An 8758-nucleotide genomic window follows, 5' to 3' on the forward strand; every position below is an offset into this window, starting at 1 on the left:
TGTCTCCTTAGCTTGTTTTTCCTTTGTTTCCAAAGGATCCCTTCCCCATGAGCCTAATTTCCATTATGGTTTTCATTGCTGTCTGTAAGATCCATGTTCTGCATTGAGAAGCTGCTGGACATCTTTACTCCAAAACACCTACAGGAACCAGGTGTGACACAGTCACACAGAGCAAAGAATCAGTCTGTCAAGTGCTTGCAGACTTCTCTTTCATCTATGCAATCAGCTGCATTTTCCTTAGGCAGAACTGTTTATGCCTTGTTTAAGTCACTGCTATCACTTCTTCAATTTCATATTAAAAAAAAAAAAAAAACAAAAATATTTTTTTTAGAACACTGCAAGCAAGAACGACAGTTCCTTCCAAGTACCCCCTTCCTGTTGTCAAAATGTTTGCAGACAGCATAGTATCAAACCAACAAGGTCTTACATTAAAAGCAAACAAACAAAGGCAGCCATTCATTTGGGTATGCCTTACTGTTGTCTTGTCAAAAACAGGCAAGAACTGATGAATAAGAAACCTGAGAGGAACAGAAGGTCAAAGGGGAAACAAAGATGCAGAGAAATTTAATGTCTTCTATAAGATCATATAGCAAACTGGTAGCAGAACACAGTTTCATGCCTCCAACCAGTGGTCTGTCTGCTAGACTGGCCCAGACGACTGTATACTTAGAGTGAAAGAGTTAAAAATTAATGTCATATAATTCAGAAAATCGTATCTTTCCTGAGTATAAACACCAGCAGTAAATTCAATGTTCTATTCTCATCCTTGCTAATCTGTTTGTGATACCATGACTGGAAATCATGTGTTTAAAAATGGTGGGAACACATTATGTTTTGTACCTTTAATATTTTGTTGTTCATGTTGTTGTTATTTTCAAAACACCTCTGTGAAAAGTAAGCCTGGGACTGAAAGTCAGTTGAATCAGTAAAAGAGAGTTACACGTTTGCATTATAAACTTAAAACAGTTACTGGATTCATTTCTAATTACTTACACATTGCTGAACTGGATGTGCAGTCCCTTCACAGTTTAATCTTTTTTTTTCTTTTTTTTTAATAATATCACAAAAGCAAGATTCTCAATATTACTACACTGCTGTATTTCAGAACTGACCAGAAAGGATTAGGGCTATTTCCTTTAAAATTTGATCTTCAATTGGCATGTAGCCTGAATTTATCTAAACACTGTCAGATGTGGTAACAAATTCCACAGTACAAATAGTATAAGAAATAAGCTTTAAACAAATTGTAAATTTCCCCAAAATATTACCCTTTTCAAGAAGGCAACAGATATAGAGCCCATAGTACTATCCACTGAAGAGTCCACTATTTTATTGCTCCATTCTGCTGGAGGTTCTTGTTACGGTGTTAACAATTTCTTGTGTCTATTAGCCATATCTTGAATCATGTTGTGCATGTACAGGTAACGTACACAGCTTTATGTATATTCTATAGCATCTACTAATTCTATTAAATATGCCAAATGTATAATTCAGAATCACCTAATCCTCAAGCAGTTCTAATCTGCTTTTTAAAAAAAAAAGAAACCCAGTAAAGTTGTTTTTGCTCATAGTGCTTCAAACTGTCTGGACTGCTGCCCTGGAATTTTTACTGTTATTCCCATTGCCCTGCCTTCTTGCTGCTTTATTATCTCAGTCATTCTGAATGAAGGGAAAGGAGTGTCAACTGTTACACAGAAAATGATCAGGTTTGCCTGTATCTTGTGTGTCTGTCAGCCAATAGCTATAGGTCCTATCTATTCCCAGCTCAGACCAAAACCAATATTCTGGTAATTAGCCTTAAGACTGTCTGACCAGCCTGAGCTGAATGAGGTTGCCAGGGTGCAGAATGAAATTACACGGCCTTCTCTGGCTTTATGCAGAAGGAATAGGGCATGCAGCATTTAGTATGTATAAATCAGTAAGAATGATGCACCTGAAATGTGGTTTGAAAAGGGCAGCAGCCTCTTAAAAAGCTTTGGAAGCTAACTTTTAACTTTGAAGACAGGTTGAAAGTTGAAGTTCAGCTTGTGGTATGATTAGGTGGATTATTGTACTCATTATCTCCCCTACCCTCTGCCTCTTTTATTTATTTTTTTCCCATGTGCATAAAGGCTCATAATTCACCAGCAATATAGTCAATGTTAAGAGCAATCTCCAGAGTTCAAGAAACGTACACGTTCTATACTATTAAGAGATTTTGTTTATTCTTGAAGAACCATCTCTTTACACTGTAAATCCACAGATTTTATTTGAATTGGCCTGTACCATGAAAAACGATCCTGTTTATAATGCTGTATGACAATCCTGTAGTACTATTAAAGTTGTAATTTCAGCATTATACAGTACTGATTTTTCCTCTTCTAGAACCAGCTGTTTCACACACTCACATACACACACAAAAGGTGGCAGTTCTTTGCAGTTTTAGAGAACTCACTTAGTGAAAACACAAACTATACTACTACAAGGTGATTATTTACTGAGTTGGATATGACAGAGCACGTTACTTGGCAGTATGAAAATCTTGAAGTATTGGTAGCCAGAAGCCAATTGGCTTGTTAAATCCCTGCAAATTGTATAATGATATAGAAATAGCTACAATTTATTTTTACTGAAAGAAAAATATTTTCATAAAGAAAACAAATTGTATGAAGTTCTTCGAGATGAACTAATGATCTCAAGCAATACTAGACTTTTTTGTTCAGTTTTAAATAAATAAGTGCAGTCCTTAGAAAATGAACAAATGTAGTGTTTTTTAGAGTGGAACTGTTATTTTTTTAACATTTGGCCACAATCATAAATCCATTTTTCTGCCCATTTCTTATTTCAGGTGCAATCAGTTCAGCTTTAAATTGTCTATGTATCAAATAACTACTGCTAGCAAGAACTTCTTTCAATTTCTAGAATGCCGATAAGATCTCTATAGCCCTGATAGACTCTGAAATCTGAAGTATATTCATTTTAACTTGAAAATTAACTAATATGTAAGAATGATTGGTGAAGTTTGAATATTTTTCCCTATTTTTTTTCTTCTTTATGTCTAATTGTAATTAAAAAAAGGAAGATAGTGAGGCTAAAGAGCACTGGTCAATTCATTAACATGAAAAAATGTATCCCTGGATTAATTCACATCTTGAAGGCAATCAAGTTATTGCATTAATTTTAGCAGTTATTAATTCTATTATTTCCTTACAACTTTTCCCAGAAGGCTGGAGATAAGAATTTGTAAATCAATAAAAGCATGTGCAAGGTACACATATGTGTTACACACATACATTTTCTAGCTGTCATCTCATGGTAACATTGTACATACATATATAAAATGCACTTGCTGACTGCCCATATAGAACCCAGTAAATAAATACAGGAACAATGCATTGCATTATTGTTACTTAAAGCTACGGGGCAAGAGTTGTGGAGACCAAACAAAGAGTATCAGCATGGTTGTCAACTTCTCTGTCCAACCGTGGCCTACGTTTGCCTTAAGCAAAGCACTTTCAAACTGAGAAACTGAGTTGAACATTAAGCATTAGCTTAATCACTTTCCTTTTGGAAAAGCAGTTAAGCAGGACTTTTGGGTCCAAAGAAATCAGTGCTATTTAGCCATGTGTGCAGAGTTAAGCATGAATTTGGATGTTCCTGCTGACCTGGGATGTTTGGAAAGGCTGTACAAAACAAAACAAAACAAAACAAAACAAAACAAAACAAAACAAAACACATGTGTACTCTGTACTCCCTGCTCACCTACAGCTCTCCCTATAATTTATGATGATGCAAGGAGTTTTTAATCTCTTCTTTTTCATCTGTCGTACTTCACAAATATGTATAGATGTTTTCTGTAGTTCTTTAAGTGAGATTTTGCAGTAAATCATGATGCAACCTACATCTCCCCATCTGCTAGTTAGACTCCCTAGTAAAAGTATCCTATCAGTTAATCCAGGAAGATTAATTTTACTTTCATTTTAGAATACAAGATTCATTAATGACATAGAAACAAGTTTGCATGTGGTTAATTAGTTGAATGATGGTCATCCGTATCTATCACCAGTGGCAGACAGCTGGAGTTGTTAAGTCCAGGAAAATAAATTTGCTCTCAGCACCAAAGCATTAATCAGCTCAGAAAGGTCCATTGAGGTCTTGGGAAGTATCACATGAATGTGAAATAAAAATGTCCTAAAGATGTGGGTCGAACTGATGGTCGGATTTACAGAGTAGAATTCATAGCTTTAATGATGAGCAGTGATCTTGCTTGACAATATTCCTTTTGGTGTTCTGTGTTACTTCCTTATTTTATAGCAAAGGAAGCAAAGACTTGCATGCTGATACTTTTACACTGTTTGCTGCCTGAAGCAATAGAGGAGAGTCACTTTTCAGAAGAATCCATGCTGCCTTTGGGTGGATGGTTCCCATAGCTCACTCACAAGCAGGGAATGGGGATTTATACACAAAAATGCTACTAAGAACAGCAGGGATGTTGCATAGTAAAACTCTGCAAAATGTATTATTTTAAAAATTTACCTGCTCATATGCAGAGTTCTTATTCTTTTCATATATCCCAAAGGATTTTAAAAGCTGCAAACTTCTCAGTGCAGTGTTTGGCAGACCTGATATCAAATATTGGTAACTAAAAATTTTGCTGAGACACCAAAGCTTGCTTAAGGTTGATTTAAAGATGATCAAAATGACAGATTTACTAACTCTTCAGTTCTAAGCAAATCTATTGACTATTTTCACAGCTCCCATAATTGCTTGATTCTTGTAAGCAGTACCATATCAATGTAGTACGTAAAATACATTTTTGATATGCACATGACAATACAACTCTTTTTGCAAATATCTCAATGACTATGAATTTAACATGTTTTATAAATTTAGCATAATCTCCAGCTACAAACTAAGCCTTGCTGTGAAAGAAGACAAGTGGGTGAATTACTTTGGAAAATTAGAGACACTGATTCTTGTGAAGTGAAGCAAAAGAGAAACTGATATCTAGGGAGAATAATGATACATAAAAATGTATCTTATGTAAGTCTACTGCATTTGTACAAATTAAAGTGATTGAAACATTAAATCCATTTTTCTTCTGGCATACATGCTAGAGTAAGAGAAACTGAAATAAATTACTAACCAGATTCTGGTTCTTCATGTACCCTATTGAATGTCACACAGCCATTGAGATTCCCATAAGCAATTTTTTATTAATTTGGGAGTGGAAAAAGAGCAGTGTCAAATGTGCGTATTTTGTATAGTGACAAGTAAGTTTAGATGTATTTTTATATTTTACAATGCAGTATTTAGCAGTCTACCTAAATATTTAAATGGTTGGGTTATCAGGCACTTTGTGTATGCGCAGTGTGAATACTCAATATAATCAACCTTTCCGGGTTCCCAACTGAAATAAATTTCATTTTTACACTATAAGGGTTTATCAGATAGAACATAGACTCAGATTTACTGCAACCACTTGAGAATAGTAAGAAGCAGCAAAGTGACAAACATTTCTTGTCATCCTCTCAGGAGATGAATAGTTTGCACAAACACCTTTTTTTAGGTAAACTTAGAGACTTCAATATGGGAGCCCAAGTAAAAAAAAAAAAAATAAAAAAATTTAATTCTATGCTTTGCTAGTGATGGTCATTCATATGCATCTGGAATTTAGAGGCCTAGTAATATAGGTGTTTAAAAACTCCTTATCCAGAGACACTTTTGAAAATGTAACAATATATGTAGTTTCCACTGTAATACAAATGAATTCCTGTTAAGTATAGTTCTGCACTGTAACATACAGAAATTGTATTTAAATACAAGTTTATGACTAATCTTTAAATTCCCTTATGTCTTTACATGGTCAGTTCTCACACACTCTTCAATGCAACTGTACTAGTCTGATATGCACGTAGTCCCAGAACAGATGAGGCTTTACTGAAGATTTGGGATGTCCCAAATTATTACACTAATTCTGCCACACCTATTATTTGCATTATAGTAGTGAGAACAGTGCCAAGTCACATAGATTTGAAACTATTTCAAGATGATTCTCTCCATATTTTAACACTACCATATTTGAATGTAGGTTGAAAAGAGTTTGAGGGAATCATTTTTATTGCAGAAAAGAATTCACCACGGTCAGTCTTCAGGAGGCAATTCAGTGCAAGATTTTTTTTTTTTTTTTCAGCCAGACAAATTTATAGAATGACTCTATGTCTTCTGGGAGGACTTCATAATTTGTATGTTAATGTTTCCCAAAGACTTCTGCATTATTTCCCTGTTACTGATACAGATAGGTCTTACCGCAAAACATCTCAAAACAAACAAAACATAATGCACAAAGAAATGGTGATTGCCGTGGACAATGGTAGAAAGAATACTTAGAGAAAATGCTATGCAGTGTATCTTGCAGGTGTTTCAATGTGCATTGATAGTTTCAGCTTTAATTCAATTTTGGTGAGTGATGTTTTTGCAGTGAAACAGAGGCCTGAGACTAGGAAGAACACCCTTAAGGAAGGTCGTGGGGGAGGTTTATATATAAGATGTATGCTTTGTGTTGGGAGTCAAAAAAGTACTATTGCTCAAAGTCTGATCCAAAGTCAGTGAAACTGTTAGTTTCAGTGGGCTTTAGTCAAGTTTGCTTTTGAAAGTAAAAAAATTATTTCGCGTAAGAATAGAATTCCATAGAATTCCAAATTTATGCCTGTATGAATGCTAGCTAGATTTATCCTTGCATATACCAGGACTGTCTGCACTTATTTTATCAAATGGGTTACTGAGAATGCATTCTGCCTTCTGTTATCATATAGTAAATATGTATTGGCAACATTTGCCTTGCAATTTCATATATTATTAAAATCTTTATTTGCTGCAGTTGATCTTTTTGGAATCTAATTTGTCATTTAAAAATATCTGAAATGTTTGTCTTTTTCCTGGTCCTAATTACTGAAACCATCTTGTCAAAAATAAATAAAATTCAATATATATATATATATATGCATTTGCAATTCATAAATTCCCCAATGACAAAAGATTTATACAGTTACTAATGGGTTTCCTCTAGAAATATTAGTAATATAATTAGTCTGTCATATAATCAAATAACTGATTAATCATTCCACCTTTTTTCCCCCAAAGATAATAATTTAATGTAGATTTTTTTATAGAGAGATTTTTCAAAATAATTACCTTTTTACCAAAAAGATTCATAGAATGATGAAATTTCCATGTGCCATTTACTAAGTTTATTGAAAACAGAGGTTGCGGCAGGTATTCAAAACAGGCAAATAACTTCCTTATTTTAAAGTCTTCCCGTATCAATTACAATAACATTGAAAAGATGTTTCTCTAAATAATAACCCAATGCAATGTCAGTGGGAAAATCTGAACCCTACAGAGGTTCAAAAGCATAACGGTGTAATTACTTCTACTCATGTCACAGAGGTAGTAGTGTATATAATTCTTTCATTTTATTCTACTTTAACAGAGCAATTAACCATATGCTTTAACCATGTACTTAGGTATTTCAGTTTTATGTAATAGATACATTAATATTTGGTGCCTTAAAATCAATGAGACCATTTGTATTGTGTCCTTGTATTGTGTAAATATCATGCACATTTATGTACTCAGTGCATGTAAAGTCTACATACAGTATTCATGTCCATTCTGAAAGCAATTGTATTTGAGCCACAGTCTAGTTCATTGATATATATTCTGAAAGATACAGTGGTTTAAATGGCCTGGAATACTGTGGTGTGCAGTAATAACACCTAACCTGCATACTGTGCAATTTTCTCCACTACAGAATATAAATGAACAGGAGACACCCTGGGAACTCTGAATTTTTTTTATGGGTATGTCAGTATGTTTTTTTTTTTTTTCTCTCTCTCTCTTTCTTTTTTTTTTTTTTTTTTTTTTTAATCGGTTACATATTTAAATGTGTGTAAGTCAAAGCTTATTGTATGTAATTGTGTACAAGTACATTTGATCTTTACTTATTCATTTTTGCATGTACAAACATTACATAAAAAGAAAAGACAGGTGGAGGGATAAAGGAATAGTATCATTAAAATGGTGTTTCACTATATGTGTTTTTTTTTTTGTGTGTTTTCCGGAGTCAGAAAAAGGTTTAAAATCACTTTGCTCTTGTCACTCAAATAAGCAGTAGACTTTGCTGGAATTGGATCTTTAATGCAGTGTGATCCTTACCTCTGTATAATTCCTGGTTTCCTTTCTGATTCCTGCCTTCCTCATCTGACTGTCTCTTGCCCGCTAAAATGAGGTAAATGGCAACATGATAATGGTTCTTTAGGTGCTACCATGCTGTGCTGTTTGGGGGACATGAGAAGAGAGTCCTTAACTCAGGAGTTTGGTTCAGAGAGTGTAGAATCAAATTCCAGTTTCCAGACAAGTTGAAATGACTGGCTAATAATAGAAATTAATTATAAATTAGGAAGACTCCCAAGGCTGGTCTAAGACACACTGAGCGAAAGAGGAAAAAAAAAAAAAAAAAAAGAGAGAGAGAGAGAGAGAGAGAGAAGGAGAAACTAAACTGACTTTCTTCTGGACAACTGACAAAATCTTGCTCTAACAAAGCACTAGTGATTTCATTTTACTAGAATTAAAAGAAGATTTTCATACCAATTACTCATTCTTAAGGGTAAGTATGTCTTGTGTTTCATTGAGTTAGTGTGTAATCATGCACACAAGCTGTAAGATCAGTAATTGCACTGGACCAATAGGGGTGTAGTAAAAATATCTTGGCTGATGG

General features: G+C 34.2%; 1 long non-coding RNA gene across 2 annotated transcripts in view; it reads left to right on the forward strand.

Moving 5' to 3' along the window:
* The window catches only part of LOC125184291 (uncharacterized), a 10301-nt gene extending 2441 nt beyond the window's left edge, over nucleotides 1-7860 (forward strand). The window contains exon 3 of one of the 2 annotated variants that reach the window (XR_010829491.1): nucleotides 7793-7860. This is a non-coding gene — a long non-coding RNA (uncharacterized lncRNA). Of the gene's footprint in view, nucleotides 1-35; nucleotides 2895-7792 lie in introns of those variants that run through there. The other variant, XR_007168070.2, reaches the window with a different exon arrangement.
* Nucleotides 7861-8758: the final 898 nt, after the last annotated feature.

This window comes from Anser cygnoides, chromosome 2, assembly GCF_040182565.1.
Source record: "Anser cygnoides isolate HZ-2024a breed goose chromosome 2, Taihu_goose_T2T_genome, whole genome shotgun sequence".
Classification (NCBI taxonomy): domain Eukaryota; kingdom Metazoa; phylum Chordata; class Aves; order Anseriformes; family Anatidae; genus Anser; species Anser cygnoides.